General features: G+C 41.0%; 1 pseudogene; it reads left to right on the top strand.

Annotated features, from left to right (window-relative positions):
- LOC147728525 (uncharacterized) overlaps window positions 1–19,518 on the top strand; it is a 38,555-nt pseudogene extending 19,037 nt beyond the window's left edge.
- The last annotated feature ends 718 nt before the right edge of the window (window positions 19,519–20,236 follow it).

Raw genomic sequence — 20,236 nt, 5'->3', positions numbered from 1 at the left:
GCGTGATGTCATATACATGCTGGGGCGCGCTGGGTGCGCGACTCCCGCAAAAAAAAGTATGCTCTAAAATTATATGTATGTGTCTTTAATATACATATTAGGGCAAGAGATTATCTAAGATATTCATAAAAATAATATATTTGCACTTATAATAAACTTATATTCTTTTTAAATATATATTCGCGAAGTCGTGTCAGATGCGTGCTTTGTGAGCGCAGAGTGTGCAGATCCCATGTGACCTCAAAAAATGAGATCTCATTGGTTCATAACATTTCCCACTGTAACTACTGACCCCTCCCACCTTCCCTCCATGGTCTGTGTGTATGCCATTATAGTCTCACTGTTGCTCTCCATGGTGTGCCTTGCTTCTAGTGCCCATCCTGCCTGACCTCCATGGTCATCTTGCTGCTCCTGCCCTGCCCCCTTGCCCCCAGCCCTCTGTTTCCATGTGCAGACCCCTATTCCCTCCCTCCTGGCTTGTCTGTTCCATTGTAATGCCCCTGATCCGTCCCTCCTGCCCTTTATGGTCTGTTATGCTGCAGCTTTCTCTCCTGTCTGTCCATTATGGTCAGCTAGCTACCATTGCCTCTTTCCCCTCTGTTTGCTGTTGTCCATGTGCATGGTCCTGTCCCCTCCCTAATGCTTTCTATGGATTGTTGTGCTGCACTCCCGTCCCGCATGCCTTGTGTGGTGTATTGTGCTGCTGCAAACCCTGATGCCTGCCCTGAAGGGTCAGTTTGGTGCACCTCTCCATGTCCCTCCTGCCCTCTGTTATCCGAGTCCATGTCCCTACCACAATTCCTCCTGCCTTCCATTATCCAATGTACCATACTTACTAACATTTTGAACTTGGTAAGAGGGAGATTTTGAAATAAAACTGGGGTATTGATTTCCCCCTTTGACTTACATTGAAAAAGAGATTGTAGACAGGAGTCAGATCAAATAAAGCCCATTTGGGCTTAAAAACATTGGACGTTTTCTGCCTGAATCGGGTCTGTTGTCATGTATAGTTGTACTACCACTGCCTCTTCCTTCTGCCCACAATGGTCTATTATATTGCCACAGCCTCTCTTGCCAGTCCTGTATTGTTGGTTTGTTGCCCTAGCCCCCCTTTCAACTGCCCTCCATAGTCTGTTGTGCTGCCACTGCCCTTCTTGCCTGCCCAGTGTGGTCAAATTGTTGCCTCTGCACCCTCCTACCTTCCTTCAATTTTCAGAGTACGTGTCCATGGCCTCTGCCTCTCAACAGTATCCTCATGAACAACTAGATTGCTTACATTCTATATTTATTACAAAAGTGTGGAACGCCAGACGTCATCTTGATGTAATCAAAACTGTAATACCTAGAGCATTTCCTTTCGAAATTACATATATGAGACGGTCTTATTTGCATCAAAATGATGGTTAGTGCTCTAAAAAACTAAAATGACGACATATTTTCTGAGTTTTCAAATAGCGACAAAGCACTTTTAAATTATATGTTATCTTTATGGTTTTTTATCCAGTTGACCACTTGATTAAATGTTGCACTTAGGGGAGAGGATGTGGTGTTACTTCTAGAGCTGCAGACTTTGCAACTGGGGAACCTGGTTGGAGTTTCTGCTTCAGCTCGACATTCTGTGATTCTGGTCAAAACACTTATTCTCCCCATGTCTAAAACCAAAATGAATTTGTTCTTGTGTGATGAAACCAATGCTCATGTAAAGCACTCCAATAACTGACAAGTCTGCACTATATAAAACTTCAAAAACACAAAAAATAAAAAGAGTTTTGCACACTTCTGTCATTGGGCTACATGTGGGCTACATCTGAATGATATTTGTGCTACATTTGGGCTCTTTTGTCTCTGGTGGCCATCTTGTGAGACTTATTTGTTATGAAGTTTCCTAATTTCCTCATTTACTGCCGTCTCCTCAGTAGGAAATACTTTCAGTTATTTACTTTGGTTAAATCAAGAAGGCATTCAGATGTGTCACACATTTGCCATACAGTCTGAATGTTAGCAGTCTAGTTGCTCATTAGATCACTTTAGTAAAGCTACTGCTCACCAGGGAAATCTGCTGCTGGTATTCACAGTGCATGTTTCAGTCTGCATTTCAGAATTTTTTAATGAAATAGAAGAGGATTTGAGAAGTCAAAATGTGCCCTAATTTTTATTTCTGTAGCACTAATCATAATTTCAAAGGCAAAATTAACCCCCTCATTTTCTTCCTTTACAAATTAAATGTTTTAAGTGTTTCCACTTTATTCCAATTAAGATGGCATCAGGTGTGCCATACTTTTGTCATAAGTAAGACTGTTAGCACTCTAATTGTTCTTTAGAACACTCTGGGACATTCTGTCATTGGGCTATACTTGGGCTACATCTGGGTGATATTTGTTCTACATTTGGGCTCTTTTGTCTCCGGTGGCCATCTTGGGAGACTTATTTGTTATGAAGTTTCCTAATTTCCTCATTTACTACAGTCTCCTCAGTAGGAAATACTTTCAGTTTTGTACGTTGATTCCATCAAGAAGGCATTCAGATGTGTCACACATTTGCCATAAATTCTGAATGTTAGCACTCCAGTTGCTTATTAGATCACTGTAGTAAAGCTACTGCTCACCAGGGAAGTCTACTGCTGGTTTTGAAAGTGCATGTTTCAGTCTGCATGTCAGAATTTTTTTATGAAATAGAAGAGGATTTGAAAAGTCACTCAAAATGTGCCCTAATTTTTCTTTCTGCAGCACTAATCATACTTTCTATGGCAAAATGAACCCCCTCATTTTGTACATTTTTAAATTAAATGTTTTAAATCAAGATTGCTACAGGTGTGCCATACGTTTGTCATAAGTTAGACTGTTAGCGCTCCAGTTGTTCTTTAGAACACTCTGGGAAGCTGCAGTAGAACACAAAGGAATCAACTGACAGTCTCTGCCCTTGTTGGATATACATGTTTTACTGAGAATGTCAGACTTCATTCTCACATGACTGAAAAAGATAATGTGAATTTACAGAAAATATGATCTCAGTTTAGCTTATAGATCACCTTCCAAACCTCTGTGGAAAAAGCTGAAAAAATAGTTTTCGCTCAAACATGATTCATGATATCCCAGCAGAAGGCTTTTTCACATGATAAAATCACCTTAGAACACACCACGATTCCTAAAATGAGTATCGTACCATCAACAAATGATTCATAATGTAACTAAAGTCTTAAAACGTTCTATTAAATGCAATGCTTTTTTAATGAGGTGCTATCATGTATATTGGTCGCAAGATGGCTGCCAACACTTCTTGGATGAAGTGCTGACAGCCAATCAGATCTCACGATGAGATGTGTGGTTATGCTCCACCCAGATACTGAAACGTTTTCTTTTTCTAATTTCTCAAGAACTACTGAATGGATTTACACCATTCAACAAAAAGGGCTCTTTCTGAACCAAGGGCTAACTTTTTGCCAAATTTGGTGTAATTCCGTTCAGCATTTCGGGCTTTAGCCCTGTCTAAAATTTCCTATGGAAAATTGCATTGAGAAAATACGTTTTGGGACCCCCTTTTTTTCGCGCCCGCTTGCCAAATCACCCCAAAACTTTCAAGATAGGAGCGGACCGAAGCGGGCCTTAAGTTTTGAAAATTTTGTGAAGATTCGTCAATCGGCGCCAAAATTATTGGGAATAGAATGTTGCGATTTTCCTATGGTAACTAGGTGCTAACTATAACTACCTACTGGCAACCGCCAGTAGGTAATATGCTAAACAAAGTCCCAGAGTAAGACCTCGCTGAGTCGAACAGAAGGGCACAAAGCCCAGTTGTAGTGCTCAAGATGTTGGTTTATTTAGCAAGCATGGCAAGAAGATGCGTTTCGACCGCAAGCCTATACAACTCCTGCAGCAAAGAGCGAACGTGGGCACTCCAGGCAAGTCAGATACTTTTATTAATCTTCACAATGCAATATCCGTCCTGATGCGTTACGGCTGGGCCCAGCCTTTCTCAAAGTTACAAACTCTTCAGATTCACTCACATTTAAAGACACAGTGCAAATAGACATAGAAAAAACAACCTCTGTTATTTAACATGTCTTAGTCATTCTGCATACTGTCTTTTAAACTGGCTTAATATATATCCATTTCCAATCCTTTTTATCTTTATATGTTGATACTCTTTTTTTTTGTAATAATTTTTTTTGTAAAAAATTACTTGTATAGGCAAACAAGCCGACTTATTATTTTAATCCATTCATACTTGGATGTAAGGAACCATTTGGAAGTATATATACAGAAAGAAAAAAATGCAATTAAACCTACCTTTAACCTAAGAACGCGTCATGTGATCTAGACCTTTTGGGGTTGAAACGCGTCATGATGGCTGGTGTTGGAGGAGTTGATTAAACTTCTATTTTTTGCACTACAACGTGGTCCGTGCTCCGTTACTCAAACTGGTGGCAGAGAAATGCAAGCAGAGTTTTGCTGAGATATATATATATATATATATATATATATATATATATATATATATATATATATATATATATATATATATATATATATATATATATATATATATATATATATATATATATATATCCAACAAGATGGTTCCTTTTTTTCCCCCCTTGTAGCGCTACATAATGGTGCGTGGCTCTTGCGGTAGAACCAAGCCGCTTCCAATGTCAACAACGTTTTTCAAGAAAAACGAATGAGCCGCAACTCCAGCCACTGTTCCTTTTTTGACAAAATATATATATATATATATATATGTTTAAATAGAAGTTTATAAAATTAACAATTCAAGTACACCACATTAAATAAATTACCAAATAAATACAGTATACAAAATATAAAAAAAGCTTATAAAAATTATTATAAAAATGTTTTAAAAATGTAAAAAATATAAAATTTAAAGAAAAAAAGATGTAACCAATACTTGGAAAAGTATAAGAGTCTGGGAATATTAGATATGCTATTCCAACTCCAGTTTATGCAACAGTAGGGAAACTGTTGGATTTTGAAGGGGTTACATTTATTATTACCGCTCCAAACTGTGCTTTAGTAACGAAAGTGTTGGACTTGGGATGGGACAGGCTTACTATTCCCACTTCAAAGAGGTATTAAGTTTCTACTCTAGGCAACACAACAGTAGGGAAAGTGGGAACCTTCAAAGGGGGTAAATGTACTATTCCCACTCCAGTCTAAACAACAGGAAGGAAAATGTTAGACTTTGTAGGGGTTCTATTTACTATTCCTACTCCAGTCAGTGCAACAATAGGGACATTGTTGGACTTCAAAAAGGATTCATTTTTATTTTCTCTCCAAACAGAGCAAAGTAGGCAAAGTGTTGAACTTCAGACGGGTTAGATTCACTATTCCCATTCCAGTCTATGCAACAGCAGAGAAAGTGTTGGAATTCGGAGGGGTTACATTTACTATTCCAACTACAGTAGGGACAGCGTTCGATTTTGGAGTGGTTACATTTATTATTCCCACTCCAGTAAGCATAACAGTATGGGAAGTGTTGAACTTTGAAGGGGTTACATTTTCTATTCCAACTCAAAACAACGCAACAGTAGGGAAAGTCATGGGATTCAGATGGGTTACATTTACTATTCCCACTTCAAACAGCACAACAGTAGGGAAAGTGTTGGAATTCAGAGGGGTTGCATTTACTATTTCTACTCCAAGCAGCGCAATAATAAGAAAAGTGTTCGACTTCGTAGGGGTAACATTTAGCATTCCCACTCCAGTCTGTGCAGCAGTAAAGGACGCGTTGGACTTCAGAGAGGTAATATTTCCCACTCCAAACACCACAACAGTAGGGAAAGGGTTGGATTTCAGAGGGGTTACATGTACTATTCTCACTCCAAACAGTGCAATAGTAGGGAAAGTGTTGGACTTCTAACAGGTTAGATTTACTATTCCCAATCCAGTCAGTGTAATAACAGAGAAAGAGGTATACTTCGGAGGGATTATGTTTACTATTCCCACTCCAGTCCAAGCAACAGTAGCGAGAGCATTAGATTTTAGATGGATTACATTTACTGTTACCAGTCAGTCAGCATAACAGTAGGGAAAGTGTTGAACTTCGGACGGGTTACATTTACTATTCCCACTCTAAACAGCGCAACAGTAGCGAAAGGGTTGGCTTTGGAGGGGTTACATTGACTTTTTCCTCTCCCAACAGTGCAATAGTAGGGAAACTGTTGGACTTCGGAGGAGTAAAATGTACTATTCCTACTCCGGTCTGTACAACAGTAGAGAAAGTGTTGGCCGTCGGAGGGGTAAGGTTTACTATTCCCACTCCAGTCTGTGCAACAGTAGGCAAAGCGTTGGACTTTTGATAGGGTAAATTTACTATTTCCACTCCAGGCTAAGAAGCAGTAAGGAAAGTACTTCATTTCGAAAGCATTACATATTTGAATAACCCTATTAATGTAGAAAAAATATTAAACTCTAAATCTAAACATTAATAATTAGCATTAAATATATGGATTTTGTTAAAAAAAGAATTAAACAAGTTACATAATTAATACTTCATTTAATAATGAATTATCAATTAAATAACATTATTTACTATATAAACAACTATATACAATTTTTTTAATGAAAAATTATTTACTTTAAAAGAAAATATTATTAAAATGATTATTTAATTATTACTTAATTAACTTCCCACTGTATACATCTACAAACTCAGCAGTCCGCATCTAATAATACATTTAAAACAAGTAAAGCACGATTGAGTACTTAATTAGCAATTAATAATTAATTATTACATTATTATGTATTAGCTGCCCACTCTAAAGCCCTATAAACCTATAAACATATTTTACATAATTAATATCTATCATATGATTAATTAATAATTAATTGATTAATAAATAATTATTACTTAACTAACGTCCCACCCTATAACCTAATAACTTTCTAAAACACTATAAATTACTATGAACAATTAAATACAAATTCTAAATCACTTAAAATTCGAAACGGTATTTTGAAAAAGTATTATTCACTACGCAAACAATGGTAGCATGTAATATTACTATAAGAACTTAAACTAATTATAAGCTTTCAAAACAATGTGCTTTACAACTATATTACTGAAATCGACGTTCTTAAAATCTATACTAGTTACCCAAAAAAACAATATTCTTGACAATATTTTTCCATCACAACAATTTTTGTACCACAATATTTGCTTTTTGATATTTCTCTGACCCGATGTTTACAACTCGATATTGTGTCAAAACATCCATCAACCATCTCAATCTGAATTGAGATAAGACATAGATTTTATGTCCTATAAGACCTTCCGTGTTTTTTGAAATGCTGGTTTGGCTGGTCTCCTTGGGACTAAAGCCATCCCCTGTCACATATGCAAATCTACACAGTTAAATCTGAGTTTGCACTTTCTATGGTCAACCAAGTCAATGCCTTGGTCAGTTTTTGCTTTCCTAACTTCAAACCCCAAAATGTATCCTACATTTTTCTCTTTCTCCCATAAAGTGCAAAGTTTGAATGCCTTTATCTCAGCACACTTGGATTACTGTAACTCTATGTATTTTTACTTATTGTGAAGTTCATAAGCTTAGGGTCTGAAGGATGTCAGTCACAGAATGTAGCCCATGCAGTCATTGATATCTGGGGGCCAGTTGCTTCTCGAGGTTACCAGATTTCATCAGACCTCCATAGGGGTTCGAGCTTTTTCTAAGGTGGCTGCAATTAAATGCAATTTACAGCCAATTGCCTTACGTCAAGTCTAACCTGCCAAGTTTAGAAAGGCTCCAGGAGACATGGCTTTTTCATTGTTTCTCTTTCTCTTTCAGGAATGGGGATACATTTTTTTTTATCTTTCATGTTTTTCTTAATGCCACAATATCGGTATGGGTGAACATATGCGCTTTAAAAAAAAAACCTGACCTTGCATGCACACAAAAACTGCAAACAATTTCCTTTTTACACCATATATGTGCTCTGTTGAAGGACATATATGCAAAGTCCGCTTATTCCCACATAGAATCTCTCAACCTGGAGAAATGTGTCTTCATAATAAATGAAGAAACACTCACCTGCAAAATATAACAAAAACTCAAGATCATTCAACACATCTACAATGGTTAGTGGAAGATTCTATCCTGCATGTTGTAGAGAGACAGTTCACGCTCTTGCTATGGCGTGTACAAAGCAGACTGCCCATAAGTTCACTGGAGGGACTGTGCCTCACAAGCAGCTAGCTACCGAGACTGCCCACCAAAGCACTCCTGCCAGTGGCGGAGTCAAGGAGCCTCACGGCTACTGGTGCAGGACCATGGCTCTATGCAAGATTTGCTGCTACCATGAGTATACACTGCTTCTTCAATCTAAATTTAAAACAGCCACCACACACCAGTTTTAAGATCAAGAAAGTAAAAACACTCACCTGTAAATGAAACTAAAGGGCTCATTACAAAGGCCATCCGACGAGTGTCTGACCGCCATTAAAGCAGGATTGAGTCTGACCAACAAGGAGTCGTGGTCCCACCTGCTATATTTTGTTCAGACCACCGTGTAGGTGGTCAAAAAATGCATCTATGCACCATGTGCCAGGTACCATGTGATGCCAGGCACATGGTGCATGGATGTTTGGAGAGGCACCACATGTGCCCCCTGGCCACTTAGCAGTGGCCCCTGCTTGGGGACCTCAAAGTCCTTTTACAACAGCCTTTTCAAGACAGTGGAATTGCCATGAAAAGGTTGTGGGAAATGGACATCATGATCCTGATGGCGGTGCCTGAGCAGGCACTGCCTCCATTTAGGATCATGATTCTGACCGCCACCTCGTCAGGATCAGTAGATCCTGGCAGAGCTGGTGGTCCATCCCCCGTGAGTGATGGGTCCGACCGCCTACATCCTAATGTAGTGGTCAGCCTAAAGGGCTGACTGTTAGTGGGACCGCCACCAATGGCCTGTCCGTGGCAGTCCAACCGACATCAAAATCAGCCACTTAATTCATACTGAACAGGCTCAAGTGAGTGAGTGGATGGTGGCAAGGTGCAACACACCTTCAAATTACCACCCACTAAACAGAAAAACCACAACCATTCAACAAATCTCTTCTTGCAACCAACAGGAGATGGTAACAAAGGTTACAGCGTAGATGCTGGTTTCAACACGCTTCAGAGATCTGTCTAAGGGAAAATTCACACTATGCAAATTGTGCTACAATAAATAATGTGAATCCTCTAGGTAAATGTTTCCTAAAACCAGGAAGGATGAGTTAAACAATTGTGTTTGTGTTTTTTACAGTTTTCTCGTTTCCACTTACTTGACTCCATGTTACCCACAGACACTGATTGATGTTAATGTTGAATGCCATGTTATGCTTTAAGAAAGATGAGGTCTAAGAGAACAATTAGGTTGCCTGCACAGAGACTAAGCAAACACCAAGACATACTTTTTAGAAATAGAGAACAGTCATGAAAAGAGTTCTGGAAAATATAGATTACATTAAAACCAACTTGAGAAACATAATTATCAATAGGCATCAAGTGATTCATCTTTAAAATGCACTTGCTTGTTTTAACCAGCCAGCAAGGTGGCTGAACAGTGGGAGATGCTGACATTTTTCCGGGCCTTTTTCTAAGGCTTAGGTATAGATGTATCAACAATGCCATTTGCGATTCCTTATTAGTGAAAAATAAGGATTCGCTAATAAGGAATTGCAAAAGGCTATGCATGTAGAAATCGCAAAATAAATAGCGATTTCTAAACATTCCTTAATTGCGACTCGCAAATTGCGAGTCGCAATTAAGGAATACCTCCCCATTCATTCCTATCAGCCTAGAGGCCCATAGGAATGAATGGGAAGACATTCTCAATTTGCGATTCTCAATTAGAGAATCGCAAATTAAGAATGCAATTCCAAGGGTGCCAGGGTGTCAAAAGGACACCCTGTTGCACCCCTGAAATCTGCATATGAGAACATCTTGCGCACACACATGCCCCAATGGCATGTGTGTGTTTAAAATGGAACTTTGAAAAATGCACTTTAGTGTATTTTTCACAGTTTTTGCAAATTACCATGAAGTTCAACTTCATGGTAATTTGCTCCCCCTATTAGCGAAATCGCTAATTTTTTTTATTTGATGCATTGCATTTAAGGAATCTCAATGTAATCACAATTAAAGTAATCACAATTTAGCGATTTCTTAAATTGCGATTTTTGCATTTGGGATGATGCATCCCAAATGCAAAAATTCTGGTCGAAAAGGGGCAGATTCTGAGAATCTGCCCCTTTGCGACCGTTTTTTCCTTTGATGCATCTATACCTTAGTGTGGTAGGGATAGGTTAGGTGTACTGCCAAAGTTAGGCTTGGATGACAAACGTGCAGTGTCACCTGATATTTTTGGTGGGAAGGTGGTCAGGTCAAATACTTCTGAAGCCTTATAACCATTATTTGATTTGCTCTACTGGTCCTGGTATGATATATGGTGAAAAAAATCATTGATTGTCTTGGCTTGCATTTTGTTAGTAACAAAAATAGCATGAGAAATCGTTCATTCCTTATTCATGAAAATACCGGTAGCGTCAGAGTCGTCCATGGCTTCAGCCTTAATTTCATGAGTAGAGAACCAAATTAATCTAATGTATAGTTCTAATTGTGCTTCTGAAAGTGGTGTTGGTAAGATTTTGTTCTGGTTTTGCTGCAGTACAGGGAGACAAGGTTTCGATATATCCACTAACTCTTCCCTAAGTAGAATAGATACCTTGTTTCCTAATTCCTTTCTAGGACTTAGAAGGCAGGTTCTTATCATGTGGTATTTTTGCATGCAATGTATACATTTACTCTGTAGTCTACGTCTCTCGTGTTCCTCAGTTGAAAGCAGACCACAAAGAGTACCCAACTGCGTAAGTTCTCCTGAGTCATTCAAGGAAGAAGCTCCAGATATAAAAAATGGAAGATGTTTAGGCTGGATCAGGCTACCGACCCTTTCTTTTCGCCTACATTTCTTTCAAAAAGGTGCTGCTTAATCCACAATGAAATGTCAACGACATGTTGTAAAGTCTCAGGATTGAGCCCTCAGGCCAACTCATCTTTAATATCATCTCCTAAGCCTCAAACTAAAAATACCAAGTTTGTTCTGGGCAATTTATCACCACTGTTCGACGAACATTTGTCACGTAGGACAACATGTCCAAGGAACCATGTTGTAAATTCAATATAGCTTCTTCAGCAGCATATAATTGATCAGGTCCATCAGACAGCGCAATGAAAGCAATCAAGCCTGTGGGCTAATTATTGAATATGGGAGTGCTCCTGATAACCAACACACTACCCCAAGTCACGGCATTGCCACATCAATTTGCTGAAAATGTAACACACCTCAGTCAAATCTGTATTAAAGTCACGGAGGCGGAAAATAAATGTTTAGCATAAGTATAAAGAATTTGTTTTACTTTTCTGGAATGTCTGTCAGATTATTACCACCCAAAACTGTTAAAGGTGGGTCTAAGGTTGTGGTGTTGGTGCCCACAACTGCTTGACACAAAACCTAGTTCTCATGTGTGTGGCTTTGAATCTGCATAGGCGGGTCTTGACCAGCAGCGCTGAGCTCTTGCATTAGAATCACTTGCAACTGTATTTGGTTTCGCAATCTGACACGTGGTGGCTTAATCGCGGTTCAAGATATGATAAGGGTGAAATTGTCAAGATTCCACTATGTTCACTCCCGAAAAGGATGTGTAGAAAATCTGCTTTTTTGCATAGTTCCGTCCTTTTTCTCTGCTAGATACTGCTGGGATATTGATTCTGCTGTGAAAAATCATTATCTGGTTTCCCAGTGAATGTGTTTCCTTGTATTTCATTTCTCAAGCACAGCTACACACACAGAGTGCTCTTTACGTGAGAGATCTGCATAATTATTTTTGAGGGACCTCCGAGGAGTATTAAGCTGGAGACGGGGGTGACAGCTATCTTCCTAGGAACCCCCATGAGGAGATAGGAGAGCAAGGTGTATGGCGGGGTCGGCCCACTCCTACAGTGAAGCTTCAAAGGACATGGAGAGAAATTGAGTTCTGGCCTATTCTTTCATGAAAGCCTTACACTAGGGGTCACCAAACCAATATGGATGAAACCAACCTTGGTGTTCCATGGGAAGGATTTAATGTGAATAGGCTACACAAGTGCAGCCCATTTTTACTATTATTGTTGTGCCAGTTTGAATGCTTAAAACCATCAACTAACTTAACAGAGTGTTCTCAATAAGTCAGAGACTGTAGTAAAACTGGGGTTGAGAAATCAAAGTAGGGGAAGAAATTCCCACCTCTGCTCCGTGCTATATCTGATGGTGTGGGAATTAACACAGGCATACGTCTTCTGTGTGTTGCATGCAAGTCTGGGAGACAGTCTTCCTGGCTAGAAAGAAGCAATGGGAAGTTGTGTGTGGCCTGAAAAGCATGAACCCTTACCTTGGGAGGTTCCCAAAAGAAAGATCAGGACATCTAGCCATGGAGCGAGAACAGACAGATCCACAAACATGTTTGGTGCAGCGCTTGAAGCAGACGAGAAACTGCTAGACTTTGGGTGGGAATAGCACTGTCTTGACCACCCCTTGGGTGTTGTGTTCTATAAAAGGATCAGTGTTGGCTGATTTTCTAGTAGTAGCTAGGGATACAAATTAGCTTTTGTGAAGCAGGCGAATTGATCAGTTGTAAATGGTCTGGCACTGGCCTTGGTGAAGATCTTATGCTGAACTGGAAAGTGAGCAGTAAAGTCAACTTACACTAATGGCAAAGTATGTACCTGGAAAGAGGAAGGCAAGGACATTGGTGTCAGCACCAACAACCAAAATGGTAAATGAGAAGGAAGGGGGTGGAGGGGTGGTGTCTACTGGCATAGACTGACTTGGAAGGTCCAGAAGAGGTTCTACCTGATATGCAGAGACTGGTCAGAGACACCTCCAACCCACAGGAACTCTGAAGTTTTGAAGCTGTGAACTGCATGCCTGCACAAAGTGACCGACTCTCATCCAACCCCTCTGACCTGATGGAAGGCATGAGGCAGCTTGGAGCTGGGAGTAGGCATGGGCGGAAAATCCGTTCCGCTCGCGGATTTTGCGGATTTTCGGGAAATCCGCAATCCGCGAGATTCGCGAATCTCCCGCAAAATCCGCAAATCCGCGAGCAGCGGATTTTGCTCGCACTGCTCGCACTGTTCGCGTGAGTTCGCGTGAGTTCGCGCCCCGCGAATAAGTGCAAAATTGCAGAAATACGATCTTAGCAAAACTGAAAGTAACTACTTACCAGGTTCAAAAGTTCAGGCTCATCATTTGTAGCCATTTCCTGTAGTGCTTCCTGAGGGGCCCCTCCAGAGTTCAGTTGCCAGTTGAAACTATTATGTGACCCTGCTCTGAACCTCAGAATAGTTACACATATGCCACAAAGGTCCTGAATTACAGCTAAGGGAGACAAGCAGGAGCCAGGCTGGAAGTTAAAATCCATTAATCAGCCCCTAATTCATTATTGTCAGTTGGGGCAGGGCAGGTGTTGTAACTAATTTTGCAACAATGAAAGCACTTAGCAAGTGCAAAAGATCACTAATCAGGGCGCACTAAGGAAGCAGGTGCCAGCTAAAAAAATATTCTATGACACATTAATCAGCCCCAAATTAATTCAGGTCACTTGAGGCAGGGAAGGTGTGCTTTGCTTTGCCGAAAATAATGTACACTGGACAACCAGAGGGTGTGGTGATGAAACAGAGGGTGGCATGGGTGGGCCAGAGGGTGGCATGAGTAGTCAGAGAGTGGCAGTGGTGACAGAGAGTGGCAGTGATGAAGAAGAGTGTCCCAAACAGGCTGGACACGTAGAAACAACAAGTTCGCGAAACTTGTGACCCGACAGGTAAGTTCGCAATTTGCGAAAGTGTACAAAACCCTCGCGAACTGGCAGAAACACGGGCGAACACAAAAAAAAAAATCCGCAAATTCGCGGGAATTCGCGGATTTTGCGGATTGCGAATCCGCAAATCCGCAAAATTCGCGAACGCGAGATCCGCAAAATTCGCTCATGCTTAGCTGGGAGTCGTGCTTTATTACTGGTGTTGGAAGAAGCCTCCACTAGCCACTAGTAAGTACTGCACAGGAACTTCAATTGAGCAGCCATGTGGAATGGAACTGTTACTTTGAAACACTATAACTTTGCAGTGACTGATCCAATTTCTTATAGATGTTGCCTTAGTTTAACCATAAAAAATGTTGTTGATGTAACTACATTTGTCTGGGAGCCTTAGTGAGTTGTTTCTTCTTACAGGTGGTGTGCTGACACTGCTAACCCTTAGCGCTCTTTCTTAAAAGTAGCCTACATTCTTAGTTCTGCACAACTCAGAGGTAGACATGTCTGTCTTAGTGAAACAATGTTTACCTGACCTGGAACTAATTTTGCACAGTAGTAGGAGAATGTCCCCCATCAACCAACCCAGCTTCCCACAGAATGTTTCCTCACCGAGGCTGGAAACATGTGTCAGGAAACTTCAAAGGAGACTGATGGGGATAATCTAGGGCACTAGCTAAAGAGAAGAAAAGAGAAAAGCTAAAAAAAAAGCTCTCAAGAACCAAATAAACAGTGTACTAATGGCAGTTGTCAAAAATGATAGACACTTAAGTGTGAGCTCCACATTGTAACCCACTGCACTCAATGTAATTCAACATCTTAAAGGAAAAAAATTGCACCTGTGGTGTAGAGACAGTAGTTTTACTTGCTCTGTCTTACCCAGAGTGCAAACTGGCAAAGCTCCTGGATGATGCATGATGGAATTGGTGGTGGGCCACAGCGATGGCACAGTCAAGCAGACTGAAAAAACAAAAATCATACCTGAACTCGAGCTCGGAAGAGGACCAAGGCAAAGCAAATACACCTGAAGTGCTGGTAGGTTGAGTGAGGCAAGCAGAAAAGCTGGCTTTCCTGGACGAGGGGGGAACTCTGATATCAAGGGTGGCCAAGGCAACAGTGCTCCCTGAGATGACCCAGGGCCTGTGTGCCAGAGAGACCTTCGCAGCACTGTGCTACCTAAGGCTCGACCCGTGGAGGGGAGTGTCAAGTGTAAGTCTCGCGGGCGACGCTTGGATAGTCTTCTTATTTACCAGAAATGGTTGCTTATCTCCATTGGAACAAGAAGCCTAGCAATACTTCATAAAATAATTTAACAAGAAGGAAAAGAAACAGAAGACCAGAAAGAACCTTCTAGCTGATCAGGTCAAACAGCTGGGCGAAGAGCACGAGCAAGTAAAGGGATTTGCAGAAAGTGTGGAGAGTCCACGGATTACAGTGAGCGAGCAATGATTCGGAAACTATTGCTCCCCAAATTGACTTCACAATGGAACTCCTTTTGTAGTGTGGAAAACAGGACACAACATCATGCAAAAAGAGGTTCGGCCATCTTGGACTGGGATAAGAAATGTTAAACAAAAACAATGTATGCTATGTGAAACATATATGATGTTTGTATTATTTATTTAAACTAAATATGTTACATAGTGAGCTCTTTTACAGTAACTCTCCTGCATACAGCATTTCCAGAAGCCTGCATGCAGGGAGACATGCCTTGTAATTTTCTGCGCAGTTGAAAAAGTCAACACATGCCAGAGGAAACAAGAGGGTGCTGCCTGCCGATGGAGCCGCATCCTCAAGCCAAATGGGTGCTCCTCAGCATGAGACTGCAGGAGGGAGTCACTGAGGCACAGCCCATGTGCATCGAAAAGGTAAGGAATACATCTTTACAAGGAGAAGCGATCGAGCCTAGATGCGAAAGGATTACTGCAAAGCACGCCCCGTTTGTTGGTTGGGGATAGTGCCGGCCGGACTGCTGGTCTATGGTGGGGAGATAGGCCTCTACCTCAGTATGGGCAATAGGACCTAGCGTCGGCTTGATCGACTGTCACATGACCAGGAAGGCCATGAACTGAAACATATTGGGGGATGACCACTGAGACTGTGCCAGGCAGGAGGTCCTCTTGGTCCCTATAGAATGAGGTGCAGGAATTGGCCTACTCCGGCAGAAACTGCGCCAAACCTTAGAGACATGCTAGAGGCGTCTCATTTACTGTGCTGACTATCCTCTGCTTCAGGCCTGGAAGCCAAGCTCCCGCCAAGAGAGATCGGCTTAAATCAACATGAGAACAGATTCCATTGCTGGCTGACAGTGGATTGATACACACTACATCCACGACCTATGTTGGGTAAACTACATTACACATCTTAAAATGATCTTCCTAGAGTATGCTCTTAGAGTCCAGCAACAGTGCAGATCCTTCCTGGAAGTAAAACAGAAACCTCAAGCCATGCAAATCTAGTATATGCTGCTCCTTCCCGCATGACTCAAGCCCACGTACAAAGACAGGACTATTTTTGACAGACATGAGATCACAAAGAGCTGGATGGAAGAGCATCCAAACCTTGGTCATACACAAGCGACTCCTCGGAGCTCTGCAGGTGGGGAGGAAGGCACTGGACTCCTGGGAACAAATGCCATGCAGTAATGGAAGGAAGAAGTGACAAAATCAATCCGAGGGCCCCATGTCTCGAGGCTCCAAGCTGTTACATCCTCTGTTGGCTCGGGATACTCCGAGAACCAACACTGATGAAACCTGATCGAACAGTACACAAATGAAGGTGTGGGGTCCTACTACTGACCAACCTGGACCTCAATAATCGAGAAACAGAACCAAGTGGCTGATCAGGATAGTTAGAAACAGAGTGTGTGACTACACAGCCAGTGAGTGCCGAGCAGCCAAGGGTTTAAATATTCCCCAACAACTTAAGTATTTTTTGGAAAAACTTTTGTATTATTTCATAAGAAAAATGGCATCAAATAGACACTCCATCACAACAGTTAGTACAAAAACATGAAAGAATATATACAAATATATACAAAAAATATATATATATCACAGTAAAGGCAACATACACTTGCAAAAATGATGAACAAACATATAATCCAATTATTATAATGACACCAACTGTTGTCTGCAATATGAATTCAACAGCACATGGTTGCAAATTGAACACTTTTTTTTACAAATCATTAAAGAAATAAACCAGTCCTTTGGTAACAAAACCTGTGAACAGGGCGGAACTGAGATGGAATAGCCTGCCTGTCACACAACACCTGTGAATAGTGATTTATACGAAATTGCAGGTAGGGCCCACGAGAGTGGTATGAATTTGTCCCTAGCTGCACCCTTAGTTCTTGACACAGGCTGGGGGTCAACGCGTTTCGAACCTTGTTTATTCTAGGTTCTCCTCAGGACGAGGACTGGGTGAAGAAATACCTGAAAGGAAATTTAAGGAGAGTGTCAGCAGCTGCATAAAGAGTATATATTTCAGACAAGGTAGTGCTCTGACTAGCTACCCATGAATAAAAACAGATTACCTTCTCAGCCACCACATTGGCTGCGTGGAGAGAAGGGGAAAAAACACCGGAATTATTCTGAAAAGAAAAGAGTGGAGGCTATCAGTGTATGCATGTCATAAGGTACATCACACATGGACGGGTTGAGCAGATTAGCAAAGTACCTGGATGTGGTGTCAAAGGTGCCGAAATCGGGGACGTCCAAGGCGAGCTGTATTAATCAGCGCGGACTCACATTCTCTCTTCTGTGTTATGTTAGGATGAAGAGAGCTGGGGAGTGAAGATACAGAGTTGGCAAGTTCAAACTCTGAAGCGAAAAGGTTCGCGCTTCAAAGATTCAGGCAAGCTTTGAAAGAAGAAATGTTTCCTACCTGCACACGTTGTGCGCTGTTCAAAGGAAACGGGCCACAGTCTGTTTTCAAGCGTGCGAGCAGGAATCAATCTCTCGCTGTCAGCTATGGACAAACAAAGTCCGTCAGATAATTGATGTGAAGCACTGACTGTGCTGCTTTACGAGTAGAAGTTAAGAAAGGCTGCAGTTAACTTACTTCAAACCTTCCTAGATTGGAGTCCGCGGTTGTTCGTCTGCCGATCAGGTCACTCGTAAACGCCATAGAACAGCATCGGCACTTATAACAACCGTGTAGGAAATCAGAGCGACCTTGGATGGAGACGGAAATGCAGCCCTCATCCTGCTGGATCAGTCAGTGGCCTTCAATACGGTCAACCATGATTTATTGGTTGACCATATGCGAGAACTTGGGATTGAGGGCCTGGCGCTGACCTTGTTACAATCATTCCTCTCTGGGCAGCATCAAGGGGTGTCCCTGGGGGAATTCACCTCAGATTCATACTCCTTGGCCTGCAGTGCCAAACAGAGGTCATCGCTATGGCACGCTACTGGCTATGTTTATTTTTGGCTTGTCAATAGCATCATATGCTGATGATACCAAAATTATAGTCTCCCTTGCAAAAAATGATGTTGTTTCCAGCGGTACATTCAGAAACTGCATGAGTGTGGTAAGCAAGTGGACACAACTCTCTTTCCCTGACCTACTTTATACTTGAGGGGGTCCCATCATTCCTGCTATTGGCATTCACAGTTGTTTAACTGTGGGATTTGAGATAGATTAGGTTGATTCAATTTTTATGGATCAGCATTTTGAGTGTGATCCATCATAGACTTTCCTGTGTGACCTTTTCACTTGGAGTATTGGTTGATAGTTAGTATTGTATTTAATTATTTCTTTTCTTCTTTCTTCTTTTGTTTTTTCTCTTTTGAAGGGTGCACGAGGTTAACTGTGAGTATTATTTGTATTGTTTCAGTCCTTTGGGCCACCTATTATATAGTTATGGAAGGTTTGCAAACCTTTGGATTTTCCGATGAGGATTTCAATGCACTAATGGGTCAGGTTATGGGCAACGTACCGAGCCAGACACATCAACTGGACAATGGTGAATGGCAGAATTTATTGAACATGAAGAAAAGGTTTAAGCGTATAGAATCTCATGCATTCTATATGTTTGAATATCTTAAAGTGGGCGTCATTCCATCTGGCCTGAGAGTACGTAATGCTCCACCGTTATTTGTTGAGATCAGAAAGTTCCTGGAGCGGTGGTCCCTTATTTCGAACCGCTGCTCCAGGGACTGGATGATGCTTATTATTGAAACCGCAAAGGAGATTATGACTGCATTGATGCAAGAAATTTTAGATTTAGAGGAAAAACTAAAGGCGTCAGAGGCAGTGGAGGAGGCTAAGGGCAGACTGGAGAAAACTCAGACAGAAATGAAGGATTTTGAAATCTATCTGACTAACAAGAAGACAGAGAAGTTAAGAAAGGATATAAAATGGTATACTAAAGAGAAGGCCTATCCATATCTTAATCCTAATTATTACCAAGATGTGGGACAGAACAGCTATGCCCCAAATTATAATGGTTATCCACGTAGAAGATTTACTAATTTCTCAGACACTGGATTGTCTGAATCTGAGGGAGACAATAATCAAGATCCAGAAAATGGTCAATATAATTCTAGACCCTTCAGAGGCAGGCCTATACAAAGACCCTTTCACGGACGTGTTTTTTTACCTCGGGCCAATACAGGGGCAGGAATGTCCGGTGGCAACAAGATCGAGGAGGGCAACATCAAATGAGCCCTCAACCTCAGCAATATGTCAAAACTTGCCACCAACAATATTGGTGGTAGACAATGTCCCTATGATAACTAATTCAAGAACAGAAGAGGCCTTACCTATTTACAATCTTTCTACGACTCTAAAACCTGAACATACTTTGATGTTGAGTAGGGGTTAGTCGTTCGTACCTTGTACTCAATTTAACAGATTTAAATTACATGAGGATCTGTTTGCTTTCTTTAGGAAAGTTAGGTTAAATAAATTCTTCACAGATCGCCCGACCCTAGAGGAAGATAATAATTTGTCCCATTGTAAACCTCCATCTACATTCACACTGACATTGGACATGGTAGGTCCAGAGGTTCGAATCTTTGAACAAAATGTACTGCAAGATATTGCTTGTTTAACTAAACGTGCTTATAAACCACAATTTAATCTATCCAAGTTAGAGAACATGTCATTGGAAAAAATTAAGAATGATTCAAATTTAGTCATCAAACCTTGGGATGAAGGTGGCTGGATCGCCATCTTTGACAAGAACTATTATGACCAGAAAATGCTTGACATGCTTTCCGTAACTGAACATTACAGGCCAGCACAACTTAGAGAACTAAATAGATTGAGTATACAGATCCAAGAGATGACCCAAGTTGCCCTAGCAGAGGGATACATTTGTGAGAATGAATATGAATTTTTGAATAAATCTTGTCCGGTCACCTCTGCCTTGTATGGCCTA

Source organism: Lissotriton vulgaris, chromosome 3_1 (assembly GCF_964263255.1).
Source record: "Lissotriton vulgaris chromosome 3_1, aLisVul1.2, whole genome shotgun sequence".
Classification (NCBI taxonomy): Eukaryota; Metazoa; Chordata; class Amphibia; order Caudata; family Salamandridae; genus Lissotriton; species Lissotriton vulgaris.
Note: the sequence above shows the minus strand (reverse complement) of the source record. Positions and strands in the feature narration are given on the sequence as shown.